At 37.0% G+C, this 19,428-nt stretch overlaps 1 protein-coding gene across 1 annotated transcript in view; it reads left to right on the top strand.

Annotated features, from left to right (window-relative positions):
- The window catches only part of LOC112049345 (laminin subunit alpha-1), a 186,822-nt gene that overhangs the window by 22,071 nt on the left and 145,323 nt on the right, over positions 1-19,428 (top strand). The gene's annotated exons all lie outside the window — the stretch shown is intronic.

Raw genomic sequence — 19,428 nt, 5'->3', positions numbered from 1 at the left:
AAATGAATGGGGGCCAGTTGTTTGGGGCCATTAGGGGCGGGTCGTCTGTCAGCGGCTCTGCGCCGGGATACAACGGGCTTTGACGAGCGGCGGCGTAACGCCTCTGTAGACGCGCCAACTTCGTGCTCCCAACTGTGTTTACTTCTCGGACAGACTTCTTTTGTCGACATAACATGTTGCTAACAAAGTTCGTAGTAATTTAGTTTGCAATAGCTCTCTCTGTTGTAAACTACCATGTAAGTTATTAACATCATATTAAAAATTGTTGTTGTTTACATCCATCTGTCCTTAGTTAGATTTTTGGGAATTTTATTATTACATATTCGAAAGTTTGGATGAATGTTTATTATTCAATTACACCAGAACGACTAAACGCATCTTTGATTTTTTATACTGTAATAATGTGCTGAAACTGGAAATGGTTAAAATACTGTTATTTAACACTTAACAGCGGGAAAACAAAACACTAAACGAGGCTAATGCATTGCCAGGTTTTTAGTATTTGTTATCCGTCTCATGAATAACCCCATATCGAAACTGTTTATAAAAAACATCTACTGGGAGTTTTTTCCTTAATTTGCATATTCTTAAAAGAAATGATCTGATAAATCTTTAAATAGATGATATCCAACAGATAATGTGGATGGATTTCCGACGATACGTTCAGAGTTAACAGTTTACTTGATATTCCTATAAGTACTTACGCTTGCTTTGAGAACTCTCCGCTCATATGATACTTGGTCGTTTGTAGACGACTTGTCAGCGTGTGTAGACAGTTTGCCAGACGTCCGTCGAGCCAGCAGCGGTCGCGACGTCATAATCTTTCACGAGGGAAGCAATGCTTGAACGCTTTTAAGCATTAATTGAATAAACACTTGAGCTTGAGTTATTCTTAACCGATGATTATTGAGTTTATGAGATGAGAAACCAATAATGGTAGGGTTTTATAATTAATTATTATTAGCTCTATGTTGGTGATTTCAATTTGCTTATGAATTAGTTTAGTGGTCCTGGCAGGTTCTGGATTCCAAACTCAGCTGAATTTTTCCCAGGCAAAATTTGGAGTAGGAAGTTAGGTTTTTATTTTGGATCCAGGTCTAGTTTATGGTCTAATGATAATGATATGGTCTGTTTTCAAAGGAAGAATTTATACTTGACATGTTAATCGTTGGTCTGTACACGGCCCAAGCAAAAAACGCCAAAAGTGGCCTAAATGCTCACCTCGCGCGACCGAATCTGCCATTTTATTAACACAAAACATAAGTATCTATACACCATATCATAAAGCGCTTATTTAAAAAAAAAATTTAATACATCTTCAACTATATGCTGCAAGGTAGACCTACAATCGTTTTTCTTCATTTCTATAGGTATAGATTGTGTGTGTATTGTCCAAAATGGCGGATAGAATACCTTTTCCATCAGGCCAAATTCGAACCTACAACCTTTAGGATTTGAACCAACGGTGAACGGCACAAGTTCCTGATCGCTGGTGCATTTGATGCTAGGCGGAGTGGCAGGCGCCGGTGCCATATATGGCGCGCTATAACGAGCAGCCGCGCCATACGCGGTACAATGGCGCCGCGCTACTATAGCGTTTATGGCGCGAACTGAAAACGCTTAGTAATCAATCTAACAACGGCTATTGTGTTCCGGAGCGTTTGATACCAAATTGCCTTTTTTTGTTGGCGGTAGCTCGTTAGGGTAATTTTAAATGTACCCTTTTTATAAAGGGTTTTTCGATTCTATCATAGTTACACTTACATTATAAAACTTATTTAGGTATTATTTATATTTTACTGTTTTATACGCGTTATATTGAACGAGTAAGGCAAATATTTATTATATACTCTGGCACAAATTTATATAAACAGGTAACATTTTGTTGTGAAAAAATAATCTTGCAACAAATTATCTCCCTGCTGAGCAAAAATATCTTCTCCGATAAAGTGTCCAATAAAGACTATAAGCTAAATTAATACTAAGGTCCCTTAGCCATGTGGCATGTCGATTCTCTTTCTACGAACGCTGACGATTTACGTTTTGGGACCTGTCCCAAAACGTATGATTTTATACTTATTTAATAAGACATTTTGCAATATAACAATTATTACAAAATTAAATTATAACTAACTAAAACTAAAATGTGAACAAAGATCGGAGATCGGTCTGAATTGAGTCTTGATGCAGCAAGCCTTGATCATTATAGGCGTGTGATCAGTGGCGTGCATAAGGGTGTTAATCAGGGTATGCACTACTAAGAAAATTTAACCAAACTGAAAAAATGTGCATTGGATGAGCATTAACAATATATTTGTTAGGGTAAGCTGTGCTTCAATGCATGTATGAAGTGCACGCCACTGCGTTTGATAGACGTCATACATGACTCCAGGTAGGTAGGATTCGATGTATGTAGAGTGCTGAGTGAGCACATGCCGCTGGGAGCACATACCGCTTGGACCGCTCGTAACAAACACTTCGGAAACGAATAAAATATATAACAAATCCGATCTGCAACCTTTGCCTTAAGCAAAGGATTCTACGACCTACGAATATCAATAGACAAGTAAAGGACACTAGAAAACATAAGTTACGACTAAAACATTTCCCATTTACATTCATAATTCTTAAATAATGGTCAGTGGACATTTGTCACGGCCGCATGGAGTCGGTGGCCACAAAGACCCAAAATGGCCATAAATTTTTAATGAAGTGTCCGTTTTAATGGCGCATACTTGCCTGCGCAGCGGGCATCGCCAGGTAACCGACACAGACAGACAGACCAGCCGTTTGGACAAGCTTTTTTACAAGTTTTTATTTAACTTGAACTTTAATGTATGTTAGTATGCGAGGATCTCTTTTCGAGGAGTGCGGAAATCTTGAAAGCTAAATTAGAACTACTCTCTGCTATTTCATTAACATAGGTTCTTCTTTGGCGACAATGCAATATTAATTAATGATTGTGTTGGAAAGTGGCAATAAGAAGTTCTAATAAAAGCAGCCATTGATTTTCTTGGGCTCTTCACAACAGAATCTGTGATAATCTTTGAAAATAATAATCAATACATTTGAAAAGTGCTTGTGAACCAAGTCTTTATAAAAATTAATGAATTAGAATTCAAACGTAACAAATTGGAGATCAGACTTTTTTAATTCACGAACAATTTTACTTAATGGTAAAGGTAACAATAGTAGGTTATGCTTCCATATTTAATGATCATTGGCAGCCAATTCAAAGTGTCCGAGTACAAAGAGAGCGAGTTAAATAAAACATTGTAATAGTCTAGCATATTGTAAACTCCAACAGCGTCGAGTGGCCAGAGGGTTCCGCACAGTCTGCGCACTTCGCACCGCTCACAAGAACACAAGTCTCATAAACACAAATCTGAATTCTCAGCTCGTAAAAGCTGTTTGTGGCAAATTTTATGGCTTTTGTTATTCCCGGGATACTGTAAAATCTCAATTATTTTAAACAAAACTCAACCATATTGCTGTTTCAAATAAGACGTAATATACTCTGATAAGGTTTTTCATTTTCAAATGCTTTAAACTTATTGTCCATTGTTAGTAGGATTTGTCCATAAAATTAATTACTACTTTTAATTTCTAATTTTGTCCTTTGTTTAAGTTCCTAATCTTAATTTTATTGCTTTCGGGAAATGGGATTTTACAGTAAGTTGATAATTACAATGACTTCTAAGAGTTTCAAAGAAAGGCTGGCAAACTTTTTCAGCGATCTCAATTGCACAAGTTTTGTCAGCTTTTTTCAAGTTTGTCAGATTCTCAATGAACCTAAACTTGAAGCCGATGTGTGAGGATGAGATGAAAAGACAAATCTTTACTTAATTATGCACACATTCGTTCTAGAAGAAACAGCACGTGTCGCATATTCTAGTTGAAAATTTCAGCTTAATAATTTGCTACACAGTGTGTAGCAAATTGTTCTTAATAAAAGAACAAGCAGCGCTGTATTTTATCTGATTGACTAATCATTCTTGACTTGAATACCCGCGCTGAAGGTAGGAAGATCGAAATAAAGCTGAAAGGGAATTCTGTAATTTTCAGTGCGAATAAGTGTTCTGTATTTATTCTCTTTTTATGTAATAATTACATAATAATAGGTACATAAGGCATTTGCGGCTTATTCCACGTGAAATTCTGTTGTTCACAAATCTCACGGGAACCATGAACTTTCCAGGATAAAGTAGCCTTTGTGTTAAACCAAGGTATAATCTATCTGTAGCCAAAAATATTCAGAAGTTTTTGCGATTTGCTCAACAAAATTGAGAACTATATCTGTGATTTTCTAATAACTTTTCGTCTGTCTATGTGTTTGTTTCTCCGGACAAATCTTCGTAATGGCTGATCAGATTTGAATAGGAATGTCATTAAACGATAAAGGAGCAACATATATGTTACTTTACTACGGAAAATCTCCTCTCGCAAATTTAACGAGGACGAATTCCCGAGATTGAGTAGTTTATAATATTAGTATTATATATTAGGATTAAGTACAGATGAAGTCAGTAACACTGCGTGTAATAAGCAGTGCAACAAATGAGCACCGAGCGCGCCGCGGGCGCCGGCGCCACGGGCTGCAGCAACCAGCGTGATCGATGCGGCTCCATTGTTGGGACTGGTCCATTATGCGGCGCTATCTACGGCCCTTTTGCTGTACCTGTGTCGAATTTGAATTATTCACTAGTTTTTTTGTTTTTTATTTTGCTTGTGCAACTGATTTCTTAGTTTCTTCCATGGTTAGCCTATACAGGGTGTCCCAAAACCCAACGTCAAGCCGAAACTCGGTGAGAATATCGATTGTAACCAGCATGAGAAATATCAGAAAAAAAAATCTATCCCACGCAGTTTTGAATCATATTATTCTTGGTGTAGTTTTGTATCATAATATTATTGGTGTAGATTCACACCGACGAGATTTTTACCTTATAAGAAAAGTGTAAATCTAAATCTTATAAGAAAAGTGTAAATCTAAATCTTACATATCTGAAATTATTCACAACCTTTATAACATATTCTATTACAGTTTAAAAGACAACTTTTATCTGGATTTTCAATGTTTAGCTCTAAACTCCACACCACGAAACAAGTTCCGCAGACGCAGCGCTAATGTCTTAATGTTGCTCATAGACATTTGCTAATGGCGGTCTTATCATTTGTGTAAGGCGCTGTCAAGTTCAGGTTTTAGCCACGGGACTTCTTTTGTGGCGAGGACTCTAGAACATACCTACTTAAAAGTCCGATGTACGCTTAAAGCTAAAGCTTTGCAACTCTACAGTATTTATCTCCATACAATATATCAAGACATAACACCACAACCCCCATATATGACCAGGACGAGGAATGCGAGGCAACCAGCTAGACCAATAAGTGGATAACGGGACAAACCCAGCTACAGATCCTTACTTAGAAAACGGAACTCCAAGATTCTTGAGGTTTCCCATAGGATACTTGTATGCTGGTGTTTTAAATGGTAATAATAATCTCAGATCAAAGTAAGTTCCATTTTTATCGTTACTCGATGGATGTTAAAGCCTTGTGGCCAAAGACAAAGTTTTATTCTTATGACGTAAGAATTATTTTTAATGAATTTATAGAAAACAATTCAATGTTTGAAGATATATTTTCAAAATATGGTTTTGACAATTTATTTATTAGTGTATCATTAGCGTAAAAGTATATATCAAAACAAATAAGAACGAGCGTTTATCTTAATTAATTTAGGTATGGCCACCTTCAAATTCTTTAATTTGATGAGCTCTATTACCACCAATGATGCCCAAAACATACATAAAATTTGCATCAAATCCAACGATTACCTTGCAAAATAACTAACACAGAACATGAAATATAAAGCTTGAAATACCACAACCGTAATAAGACAAATCTAAAAAACAAACTAAAGTAAGTCAGTAAGTTAAAGTATCACAATTGATGCAACACGGTCGTAAATAAATACGGCCTTCAATGTTGAGAGCGCAGAGACAATGTCCGAAGGGCGGCGGAATGTCAAACTGCTATAAATTAACCTGCATGGTTGCATCGCTGCATGGCATGGCATGACGCATCGATGCGCTGAGCCGATAGGGTTTGTCGATTGGGACAGTTACACCTATGTTTTCTTTTCTCTTGTAAAGCTTGTGCAGGAACTTTTTGTTTAGCTACAGATATTATGCTATTATTCCGTGATAGCCCAATGGATATGACCTCTGCCTCCGATTCCAGATGATGTGGGTTTGAATCCGGCCCGGGCACGTACCTTTAACTTTTCAGTTGTGGGCATTTTAAGAAATTAAAATATTACGAGTCTCAAATCGTGAAGAAAAAACATCGTGAGGATACCTGTATACCTGAGAGTTTTCTTAATTCGTGTGTGAAGTCTGCTAATCCGCATTAAGCCAGCGTGGTGGACTATTGGTCTAACCCCTCTCATTCTGAAAGGAGACTGGAGCTCAGTATGGGTTAATAATGATGATGCTATTTAAAGAATAGTATAGGCTTTGATAGTGGGAGTAACGTAAATATGATTAAGTCCCTTCAGTTTACAAAGAAACGTATTGAAAATACATGCAGCAGTTTCAGATTAACTTTATGTTAACCCTCTGAGTTGACTTTAGTCAACTCAACTCCTCACCATATACAGCAGAGTTAGTGTAACAGCTCATAGAATAGTCTCATAAATTTCCATGTAGCAAGAATTTAGGAGATTATACAGGTTATGTATTTTTAAGCATGCTTTTATTTGGAACTGTTTTGTTAACTGTCCCGTGCTACAGACCTGCAGTTTTAGCTGTAAAGTCGAACTTATCAGTTCAATCGTCCGTGTGTAGTGTCCTTCAGTTTTTTCTTATGATTTTGATTGATATTGCGATTCGATAAAATTGTATACCTAGGTAAAACTGAAAGTCTGAAGCTCCTTGGTATTTGCCACTTCTGTATACAGAGGATATGTATCACAAGCGCTGCACAGCCCAGTTATCTCGAAGCTACGAGGGACATTGTTAATGGTTAGCGATGCGTCAACACATTTTACTATGCTCGAGTGAACTTAAAACGTTGTGCCCTGTCGACTGCGGTATACACATAATATACATGTATGTTTCACTACGAACGTAGTAGATCGTAGTAGTAAGAGATCTATCACGGAACGAAGATGACAGACGAATTTTAAGGGCTGGCTCATTTTTTGCGCAAAGGAGGATACGGGGATAAATGTAGTATGTTACTCACTGATAATGAAGCTTTCTACTGATGAAAGAGTTTTTAAAATCCGTAAATGAACGTACCATCAAAGACGATATTCGATTTTATGATATTAGTTAGAATGATCGTAGTGTATGATGATTTGACGAGTACATAATAGAGACGAATGGAGAAGATGACTTTTTGTAAGGATCATCCTGGCTGTCCAGCGCGGAAATGCAGCCAGTATTCTTGCCACCATTCCACGTGGACATGATTTGTATAGTTATTAGGATAAGTTAGCTTAAGTTCCATATTGTATTCTTTCTCAAAAAAAAAAATCAAGGGAAAATATAGTTTTTAATTCTGTAGGTTATTACAATAGTATGCTGTCATTACCACTATCCGATAAGGCGATGGAAATTGTACAAATGGTTAGGGCTGCAATCGACAAAAGACAACTTTTGCATCAATTGCAGTATCCATTACCGTTCTATGAATAAGAATTGATATGAATGCGTAGTATAAACAAGTTTTTAAATTGAAGATAAAACAGAGAGGCATATTCGCTCAGCGAAAAAATAAAGAAAAAAAAAATTATTAGTGGATTGGAGCTATTTTATTAGCTTATACGCCACAGTAAACTTAACCACCTACCTTTAAAGAGTTAAGGTTTGAATGACATTTTAAAGTACTAACTCATCATTAAATGAAAAAATGCTATATATGATTTATTATCGCTTGTATGAGCTTGTTAAAAGCCTAATAAGTTATAACGTACACCGAAGAAGATTCATTAGTTTAAAAAAAAGAACCGATTGAATCGTCGGTCGGATCGTTATAAAATCGCATCGGCTATCGGTTCGTAAAAACGGCCAGCGGCCATATTTGGCGTGTACTAATGAGTTGGCGGCGCACGCGCAGAGCCCGCTCCCACGAGACGCGCACTTTTCAGTTTTTATACAGGACAAGCCGTTCCGAACGTCCACATATGTCTCAAGGTTATAAAATACGACAACTGTTCATTTATGGACTATAAGATCGATTTTGATAATCCTAACTGATACTATATAAACCAATAGACATAACAGAGGTAGGCTCAATAACTTGTTTTTGTTTCATTGGGGATTTTCCTTACTGGAACGCTAAATCGCTTGACGGTACGTCTTTGCCGGTGGGGTGCTAAATAGCCACGTCCGAAGTCTCCCACCAGCCAGACCTAAACCAATTAAGAAAAGCCCAGCCGGGGATCGAACCCAGGACCTCCGTATTGCTAATTCACCGCGCACACCACTGTGCCACGGAGGCTGTTAAAAAAAATAACTTAGCATTTAAAAGAATTAACGGGTGCCGGGTCCATCGTGTACCTATCTACACTGGCAGAGAGATAAAACCAGTGCAGTACCCAAGACTTTTGACTACAGAGTGTAGGTTTAAAAAGGTCCTACATGTTACAATACACGCCTTTACTGCTCAGCTAAACATAATAAAATCCCTCGGAAAGAGTAGGGTTTTTTAAATTATACCTTATTCTGTAATTCTGACATCGTAAGTATAAAGTACAAAAGTTTTGCGAGGAGCACTTGTGTATTAGGACAAGTAGGTAAGTATAGATTTTTTTTTTTAAAAAAAGAATATTTGCCATATTTTTCATAATTTTATGACCAATATTCCCATTCCCCTCCAACTAGTCGGGAAAAATTATTCTAGGAGTGGGTACGACAATACACCAACGGGGCGGGGCTCGAACCACCACCCCTCGGTGATTGAGTCCAACCGCTCTTACCGTTGAGCTATTGAGGCTTTAGGAGATTAAAATACAAAGCATTGTAAGTGCGCTTCCTAAGTGGATACCTGTCAAACAGTGAGTCAAACACTTCAGCTTTGAGGAAGCGAGCGCTAAAGAGGAAGCAATTTAGAATTACTTGTTGGCAGATATTTTTAAACAATACGTGGTTTCTAAAGCAATATCAACTGTAGGTAGCCCGCACCGGTGGTAGGGTTACCACGGCATTGCACTTCTTAGGATATTTTATACATTTTTGGGTCTAATAATATCATGATAACGAATTAAAATAGTAAGTGTACGCCCAAGAACCCCAAAACTCAAAAGGTACCTTATTTGAATGTTGGTGGGAAAGTCGTAGGAATTACAAGTAGCTCTTTTTTTCATTGATTTGCTGCATTTTAGATTTTTATTTCATAAATGCATACACAATACAGTAAGTACAATACATTTTAGTCAATATAAAGGTACACGACTGAAATATGGTTAATCCAAGAGTGTTTTAATAATTCGGTTTGCTCTCTGGTCTCTGATCAAAAGTTTTGGTAATTCTTCGCCTAAAGACAATGACATGACTTGACTTAGGACTAACTGACAAACAATGACGGACGATATTTAACCACTTTCGCCCTAATAGGGTTAAATTGTTTGATAAAAAATTCATGTCAGTTGTTGACTGGCTATATGCACATTGCATATGCGAAAAATATAAAATGGTAAATTCTGTTATAGTCAAAATACCTCTGCACGCCACTGCTTGACACAGAAATAGATTATAATTTGAAAAGTACCATGGCTTCTTTTTATGTCGATATACATAAAGAGCTTCCGCAGCGCAATATAAATCTTAAATTCGTGAGGATAAGTCGAATTAGTTACAATATATTTACTTTTAATAGTTATAATACTTAGTTACAATATACTTACTAAATCCTGAAAAGTAATTTAATTAAATAACATAAGCAGGATCATCGAATCACTCATTTAAAAAAATGTGGAAATACATAATAAGACAATACAGAACCTCGTGTTACATGTCGGTCAAAAAAAGGATATTGGCATACAAAATGCGGTTACACAAACTCATGGTGCCCCTACCTAAGTGTCGGTAAAGTAAGAACAAACAAGGCGAGCGTTTCCTTACTTAAAATAAGTGTTGTGTTTACACTAGCGGCCACTTCCTCCGCGGGGGCGCTAGTGTGCCTGTGTATGGTTTCTATTTCGTTTCGAGCTTGTTTATAAGTGCTACAACACCTTTTTTACTTTTTAGAGATCCGCTGTTGCTATCTTTAAACCTCAACGAAAATTTAAGCTGTAGTATAAAAACAATACTTACCATCCTTTATTTCGTTGGACCATACGCCAAGACGTTAGACATAAACTCGATTAACAATTTTTTTTTTTTTTTTGTTATATATATAAACAATTTCTAAGACAATAGTAAAATTAGGTAATGTATACAGTCTGGGGTATTTCAATATTTGAATTTGGTTTATAGACTGAAGAAGGGCTTGCGAGAGCTGGATTAACTTAATATAAAAATATACGTTTTATACTTGGACATTTTAAGGTTCCTTCTAAAATCAAAATGGTTCAAACTTCTTAATTGGTTCATCAATCCAAACTTAATAATATAAAGGCTGAGAATTTTTCAGCCTTCATATAGTAAGACATATCTGGCTACGCAGCTTCTGGTTCTATTCAGTGGCGTAACTAGGTAACCAAGGGCCCTGGTGCGAATAAAAAATGGGCCCCCCTACCATCTTAACTGGTTAGGTTTTATCTAGTAAAAGTATTCATCAGCTCTTTTTCCGTTTTAAAAATTTTCCAAGTTCAGTTTGATCGCGATTTCCTGGTAAGGAAATCGGAAAGGTAGAGGGCCTTCTGAGCTTGAGGTATTCGAGGCATTGCTACGCCATTTTTTTTTTAAAGAATATTTGCCATATTTAAATACGACCAATATTCCCATTCCCCTCCAACTAGTCGGGAAAGACTGTATTAGGAGTGAGTACGACAATAGACCAACGGGGCGGGGATCGAACCACCACCCTTGGTGATGAATTCGGTCGCTCTTACCGTTGAGCTATTGAGGCTCATTGGTTTTACTATTCACTTTAAAAAGATTCGCTACTATAATATTTTATTATTGAAGTCTAGTTCGATGTAAAACCCTCACATTTTTTGCACAGGGGTAAGAAAGATACATAATTCCGATAGTCGTTTTAGCCAATGCTCATATAGCAGAAAGCTTTGACCAACACCGTAAAAAGCTTTCGCTTTACTACTGGATCTAGAGTCGGATACAGAAGGCAGTGATTCTTAAGATGGCGTGTATTAAGAGGAGATTTCTTGCTATGGAGCCATGACCACTGCTTGATGCCAACTAAATGTTCCGTAATGGGAGGTTTGAATTTGATTTTTTATAAATTTTTAATAGTGTTTTGTATTATACTTTGTATTTGATGAACATTGTTGAAAATAAAAAAGGAGAAATAAATAAATGAGAGATAATAGTAATAAGGTTAATCACAGAATGTAGAAACTGCTAAAACTGATGTTTTGGGTAATAATGACGCAAGTATTACAACAGTAATTTTTGTAACACTTCAAGTGAATGCGATGCCACTGTACCAGTGTATCACCGCGTGTGGTCCAGCGCTCGATCTGTGCAGCAGCTCTCTGACACGCACGGCCACTTTGTAGTAATAACACGAGATGGTGTTACGCCAATTTTCGTAACGGTATACACAATAGTGCTTCGTAAACTTTTTGTTTTATTTTTATATGATGCAAATTCGACGGAAGTCTTTAGTGTAGATTATAAAAAGATGCGGACCCCACATGGTTCAGAATTATTTATTTATGTATTCTTAAATGTTTACTAATTATGGGTATCAAAAGAATCACAGAGACATACAGCGGGCGATGGAACAAGCTACGCTAGAAATATCTCTGCGTGATCGAATCAGAAGATGATGATCGCGGAAGAATATCGCCAACATAGTAAGTTCGCGGAAGAAACAAAATCGCCAACATAGTATCTCAATAAGTCGCGAAGCTAAGTGACAATAAGCGGGGTACATAGTTGGAAGAGTCGATGGAGGTTGCGGTTCCAAGGTCAACTCATCAAGCGAGTCGCAGGTATTCAGAATCATGAAGTTTGGAAGTCCCTACAAAAAGTCTACGTCCTGCTGTGCATCATCATATCAGCCCATTCGGCTGATATGATGATGACGATGAAACGCTTACTGAATGATAATTATAAAAGAGTGGAGTGAGAAAGAAAGATATTATAAAAGTTTGCTGACCTCATTGGTTTGCTGTAGTTTGAAGGTCCTCAAAGTAGGCAAAACTTTTTTTGCAATTATGATGTACATACCACAGGCAAAAGTTTCAACCAACATATTGAGAGATTTTCGCTGGGCTGTCGGATACAGGGCCGGATCACAATATCCTTGTTGTACTCTAAGAATATAACCTATAATACTCTATCCTACGACCCTTCATAACCTGAAGCATAGGTGTTAACATGTGCTTGTAATTTTACTAGTAACCCTTCAGAACAAAACAAAGCTTGGCGGTAAAATTGAACATTAAAGTTCTTAGGATGAGCCACGCCATTTACTAGTAGTGACAGAGGTAGTCTGGGGAAGTAGTACCCACAAGGTTATTTCTGCGGCTGGCAATGATTAGGGTAACAACTATACGCCTCAGTAGAGGGACACAGGTCTTCGCTTTGTAGGACGTGTCCATTGTTACTCGATTGCTTGGTGATGGTTCTTCACTTACCATCAGGTGGGTAACTATGGTAAAAGCTATGGTACTGTTGCTCTCGGGATGAAGTATAGCGGGTCGTTGACGTTCTAAGGAATCCGCGATATATTTATAGTTTGTGTGTGGTCCGCGTGACCGCAGCCGGCCGTACCTACCCTTAGTATGAAACGTCTATTCACAATCGTAATCGAATAGTGTTATAGTCTGTCTATTCTTCGAAGTCTGTTTTGCTTTGGACGTAGTAGTAAGGTGTACAGAGCGTGACAGCATACAGTTGATACAGTTGCTGTCAGTCAGCGTGATAGCAGACAGACGTAGGCGTGATAGCAGACAGACGTAGGCGTGATAGTAGACTAACAGCACGTAGGCGTGTAAAATTGAAGGAACGTTCTTCAATGCATACACCCAAACGAGTTTGGTCTGTCTTTTTATGACTAATGGGTACCTATATCCAAAAGCAAATATTGAATAATGATTTTTCTTACAGAGTATTTGCTGCACCGTTACCGAATGGTTTAGGCGAGTGCAGAAGCTCTGCCAATTAGTGCCAGAGAACTAATGAGGAAAAGTGTGAAACAGCTTTAAAAGGCGACTCCTGAATTATTATCGAAAAACGAAATCTCTAGAACTTCTCTGGTGCAGTTGGAATTGCTTATTTTATAATCGATAAGCCTAGAGTTTATTACTCCCTTGTTCAAACAATTTTGGATTTTAAACGAGTATGTAGATATTTTCTAAATTAGCTCGAATCTGGTCTGCCTTCTTATTTCATTACATACCCTTACAACATTTTAAGCGATCCTAATTCTAAAAACAATTTACTAAAGCGATTTATAAAACTTTCACGATAGCTTTCATCGTGGAAGTTTCATGCTAAGGGTTCGAGTGTCACGCAAAGCTGCATTGTGCATAGTAGAGTGGACTTTGACCTCTGTCATAGTGTATCATAGGGATGGCAATGTCATATACTACTAATCCTATGAATAGTATATTGAGACAGCCTCCGTGGCGCAGTGGTACGCGGTGGATTTACAAGACGGAGGTCCTGAGTTTGATCCCCGGCTGGGTCGATTGAGGTTTTCTTAGTTGGTCCAGGTCTGGCCGGTGGGAGGTTTTCAGCTGTGGTTAGTTACCACCCTACCGACAAAGACGTACCGCCAAGCGATTTAGTGTTCCGGTACAATGTCGTGTAGAAACCGAAATTTTCATCCTCCTCATAACAAGTTAGCCCGTTTCCATCTTAGATTGCATCATCACTTACCATCAGGTGAGATTCTAGTCAAGGGCTAAAATAATAAAAATGTAAAGAATAAAAAAAAAGTAGGTAAGTATATAATAGCATGTGACAGAGTCATTTGAGGAAACTTATGTGATGAATTCCCTATCAAAATCCTTGGTTCGAGTTCCAGTAAAAGTAGTAAGTAGAGATGTTGGCAACAGCTATCATCCGGGGTTATAACTGTCGTAAAGCAGCATAGTTGTTATCCCGTCCTGCTGTACACGCCTTTACCACTGGACCTATGAAGTCGAGAGTCGAGAGTTAACGATACCGAAAATGGCATCGCTTATTACCGCCGATAGCATAAAAAAGTTATAATGGCATCATTAAAATCGCTGTACCACGTACCTGAGCTCATCGCAAACGATTTGCGCGGAACAGATCGAGCTGTAGTATCTGCGATCACGTCATGTCTCTTTGATAAATGGGCTCTCAGCAGTAAGCAGGCTGAGCATTCTAAAAGGTGTTTTATTAGGGTTCCGTATTCATAACCTTATATTAAGATTGATTGGTAGTCTGAACATCCTAAACCGTATTTCGTGATGTATTTCTGTTGCTGCTTTAACAATAAATACTAAAAAAACAGAATAAAATAAATATTTAAAAAGGAATGACTTTTATTTTGGATAATTGTACGGAAACCTTAGTGCGTATTGAATCCCACGTTTCATTTCAGATCTGAATGTCCCCACTAATTAGATTATCGCAGAAAAAAGCAAAATGAATTCTGTTTTCTTCCATAAGGATAATTAAGCGGTTTAATAACGTCAGCTCACGCCGCGCGCGCCAGGGCGGCGCTCCTGACTTTGACGTTGTCTGACACTGACGACTGGCTGCCGTGGGCTGACATCGCGGAAGCGATCTGTCGTTACCCGTTGTTGAGGAACGCGGTGAAGACTAGGAGAAGACTTTGGTGCACTACCCGCTGGGCAGGATAGTTTTTTTATTTTAAAAATTAACAATTTTCGAAAACAGGTTTATATAATTAGTATATTATGAGCTACTGTATGAGTAGTTCTATGTTGTATGAATTTTTTATACAAATTACCATAAGATATAAAGTTTAGTTAGATCAAAAACTCACGATCAGTTTATAATATTACAGTTTATTATTTATATACTATGTTTATGACTTCATAATGACAAAGATTGATGGAATCATTCGACTCTAATTTCTTCTAACAATAATTTTAAAAACCCTTTATATTGTAAATTGTTAGTTGTTTCTTAATTAATAGAGAAACTTTGCAGTTTTTGCTGGCTTTGCCGGAGGATAGCATCCGAACCGTTGGTAGAGAAGCTTAATATTATTTACTTGAAATAAATGAATTTGAATATTTAGTATATTTTGACCAAGTGGTCAAGTAAATTTGCAAATAAGTCGTGAACGGTATCTCCCCTAATTTTGAGCAGGTTGCTCTTTGATAGGCTCCTGTGACTGAGCGCTGATTGATTACTGGCTGATTACCGCTGCGTCAGCGCTCGACGCGGTAATGGCGGGTATTTGTTTATGATTACCGTTTATTCCTGGTTTGGTTCATATTAATAAACCTATAATAAGATTACTGTTTACTTAGTGTAGTTCACGTGTAGTTTGATAATTAAATAAAAGGCAATACACATGCCTTGCTCACTCGTATTGGAGTAACGACGTGGCTTGATATCCCATCTTCTGGATTGAGACCTGGTCCGGTAAAGTGGGCCGTTAAAGTAGACAAATGATACATGCCTTTTTTGTTAGTCCTTGACTATAATCTCACCTGATGGTAAGTGATGACGCAGTCTAAGATGGAAACGGGCTTACTTGTTAGGAGAAGGATGAAAATCCACACCCCTTTCGCCGCTCGTCGGTACGTCTTTGCCGGTAGGGAGGTAGCTAGCCACGGTCTAAGCCTTCCACCAGCCTTTCATAAGTGAAGAGGCTCTTCTTCCTGGGATTTCAATCATGGTAATTCCTGCTGTCAAACAGCATTGCTTAATTCAGTGTGAAGGGGGCTTATTACCAAAACATCAGGATATCGAGTGAGCACGACCAGAAGTTGTCTTATAAAGACGACTAACTTGCCCCGCGCGGTTTAGACCTAGTAGTTTCCGTCGTTGTGAGGATACGAGGATAAAACTTAGTCTGTGTTACTCACTGATAAAGTAGCTTTCTACTGGTGAAAGAATTTTTTAAATCCGTAAATGAACGTACAGACAAAGACGATATTCGATTTTATGATATTAGTTAGAATGATCGTAGTGTCTGATGAGTTGACGAGTACATAATAGAGACGAATGGAGAAGATTACTTTTTGTAAGGATCATCCTGGCTGTCCAGCGCGGAAATGCAGCCAGTATTCTTGCCACCATTCCACGTGGGCATGATTTGTATCATTACTTATTAGGATAAGTTAGCTTAAGTTCCATATTGTATTCTTTATCAATAATAAAAAGAAAATTGTGACTTCACTTAAATGAGATAAGGGAAAAGAGATGAACATAATTTTCCCCTTAAATTCAGCTATCACTTCAGTGGCCGGAATGAAACCTAACTAGAGAAGTAAGAACATACGAATGTTCGTTTTTCTGTCCGTGTATGTTCTTCGTTACGCCTCGCTGATTGGCATTTCCTGCGGATACGTTTGTATCTAATCTTGAGCGAACGTTTGGAAAACACTTCAATGAGCGATAAAAAAATGTCTACATTTCTGTAAGTCGCATTTCCATTTTTGTATGTTATCAAAATTTGCACCAGGTTTCATAAGTTTTTTCTTTAAATATTTTGTGAGGTTTTAAGAACATTTATACCTAAATTTCATTATTTGTTACGTTTTCTGTACCTACTTATATAGATAGATTAAAAAAAAACAACTAAATAACATCAAAGTACAAGATTTGATTTAAATCTGTTTATTTTATCGTTGGTATAATTAACATAGTTTTTATCTTACTAATATCGTACAGCATATCACACATCACACTTCACACTAATATTATAAAGGCAAAAGTTTGTGTGTAAGTCTGAAAGTGTGTAAGTATGTTTGTTCCTTTTTTACGCTGTGGCCACTGAAGCGATTTGGCTGAAATTATGAAAGGAAATAGATTTACTCTGGATTAACACATAGACTACTTTGTATCCCGGAAAAATGTATAGTTCCCGCGGGATTTGTGAAAAACTGAATTCCACGCGGACGAAGTCGCGGGCGTCCGCTAGTAGTGTAATATAACACAACCACACACAAATAAATTAATTAGGTGGTTTCAAAGAAATATCTTAAATTGGACGCGGATACTGTCTTAATGAGCCGTTCGTTAAAATTGTCGGAAAATTCTGTAAATTTTTGTTAGTTATGAGATATGGTTATATTTTATTTGTGGTTCCAGCACATACATATTGCATTTCAGATATACACACAGTGTTGAATTTATTACCAGAACAACTTTCAAAATAATAACCCCTCACATAAAGGCGAATTTGAAACAAAGATTATTTTTTAATGTATCTAGAGTTGTTGATTATCTTCAGTCTAAGACAATGGTTTGAAGAATTCAATTTTTTTTCTTGCTTGACATTTTTTAAAAGCTTCTATTCAGAGTGATTTTAAGCAGTGGCATTCTTAAACCATCCATTCGCAATTTCGGCAATAGTGGTATTTCCAAGTTAAAGTTTAAATTTGCAGATTTTACATCAGTTTCGTCAGATACGCGAATAACGAAATATTTGGCCGCGAATATAGGAATTAGGACGTAAAATTTTTAATCCGCAAATAAAGGAATAAAGTGAAAAACGTAAATAAAGGAAGCGTGAATAAGGTAATTTTCTGTATTCTTAACTGATTTTATAAAGAGTTAAAAAGAATAGAGATAAAGATTTGAGATTTCACTCCAAAATTGCTGGATCTATTTGGATCAATACTATGTAACATAGGCTATATTTTATCCCTGTATTTTCACAGGAACGGGAACTACGCGGGTGAAACCGTGGAGTGTTAAATTATAAATAAACACACAACACTCCTAGTCGCTCAGTTGAGTAAACAGAAGTAAACTCACGTGATTATTAACGAAATTTGCTGTTCTATTTCTGAATGTTTACGGGGCTCTTAGTCATGAGCAATGCGGCATATACCAAACCGCTCTTCCACAGTGAAATAGATATCCAAAAGCACTTGAAAGTACAAGTTTGCATATAATATCATTAAATGTCATCCGTGTTGCATTAAGATCTCAGCACAGCATATGGACCGCGATGTTCTACCATAACAGTTAGGTATTACGGCGGCGTCGGATGAAATGGGTGAAATTAACCCGTGCTTGTCCCGCTATATCTTTACCTATAAACAGTATATAATACACTGTTTAATAAATATACAGTATGAATTTATCGAAATACGTTTCACAACGTATTTGTACACAAAACAGTGGAAGTTAGAGTAAAAAAGTTTAGTAATCTCGTATAGAGTAGTTTATGAAAGCTGAAGGACTTTTTGATACATTTTGATAATCTCTGGGATTGGAAAATCATTTTAACCAATCGATCATTACAGTATGGATAAGAAGGATTACGTGTATGTTAGTTCAATGATTTTTGTTAAGTATTCATCAACGACAGGTAAACCATTACATACCGTACAACCATTACAAAATTGAAAATTTATAAATACAAAAAACGTCTCCCCGTTACTAAAAATATGTATCAAAGACTTACACACGTAAGGTTACTTGACTTAACAAAATAATGTACGAATCTTAGACTAATAAATCTATGTTAATCGAGTATTTCTTTTATTTCATTGTATATTTAACTAGTATACGCCGCGCGGTTTCACCCACGTGGTTCACGTTCCCGTAGAAATACGGAGATTAAATATAGCCTATAGCCTTCCTCGATAAATGCACCAGAAGTTACTGAGATTAGCGCGTTCAATCAAACAAACAAACTCTGTAGCTTTATAATATTAGTTGAGATTTATTTTATTTTATATTTAATTTACTTTATTTATTTAATTTACGAGTATTTCCACATAAAAAGGTAAACGCATTGTGTCATTGCTAACTTAAAGTGAAGAACTCTATCTTCATTGTACGATTGCTAAGCCGCGGTAAACCTATAATTTCTCGTAGCACGAGTCGTAAAGTACGCGATTTATTCCACATCGTGTCATAACTATTATGACTTGCAGCTATATGGCTCCGAGTTAATGTTACTGTGATCACACGACTTTGATACTTGGGCTCGGAATATCTGTACTATTATTAAACTGTAACAGAGCTTTATTTTATTTAGAAGACAAATTCGGACTGAGATCCAAAAAGATTTTATGTTTTTACTAAATAATTTGAAACAATATTTACAGGGATTTAGTTTATCTGAACAAACAACATTCTGATTTATGTAGTTTTGAAA

The sequence above is a fragment of the Bicyclus anynana genome, chromosome 3 (assembly GCF_947172395.1).
Source record: "Bicyclus anynana chromosome 3, ilBicAnyn1.1, whole genome shotgun sequence".
NCBI classification, from domain to species: domain Eukaryota; kingdom Metazoa; phylum Arthropoda; class Insecta; order Lepidoptera; family Nymphalidae; genus Bicyclus; species Bicyclus anynana.
This window is presented reverse-complemented; position numbering and strand designations above follow the sequence as displayed.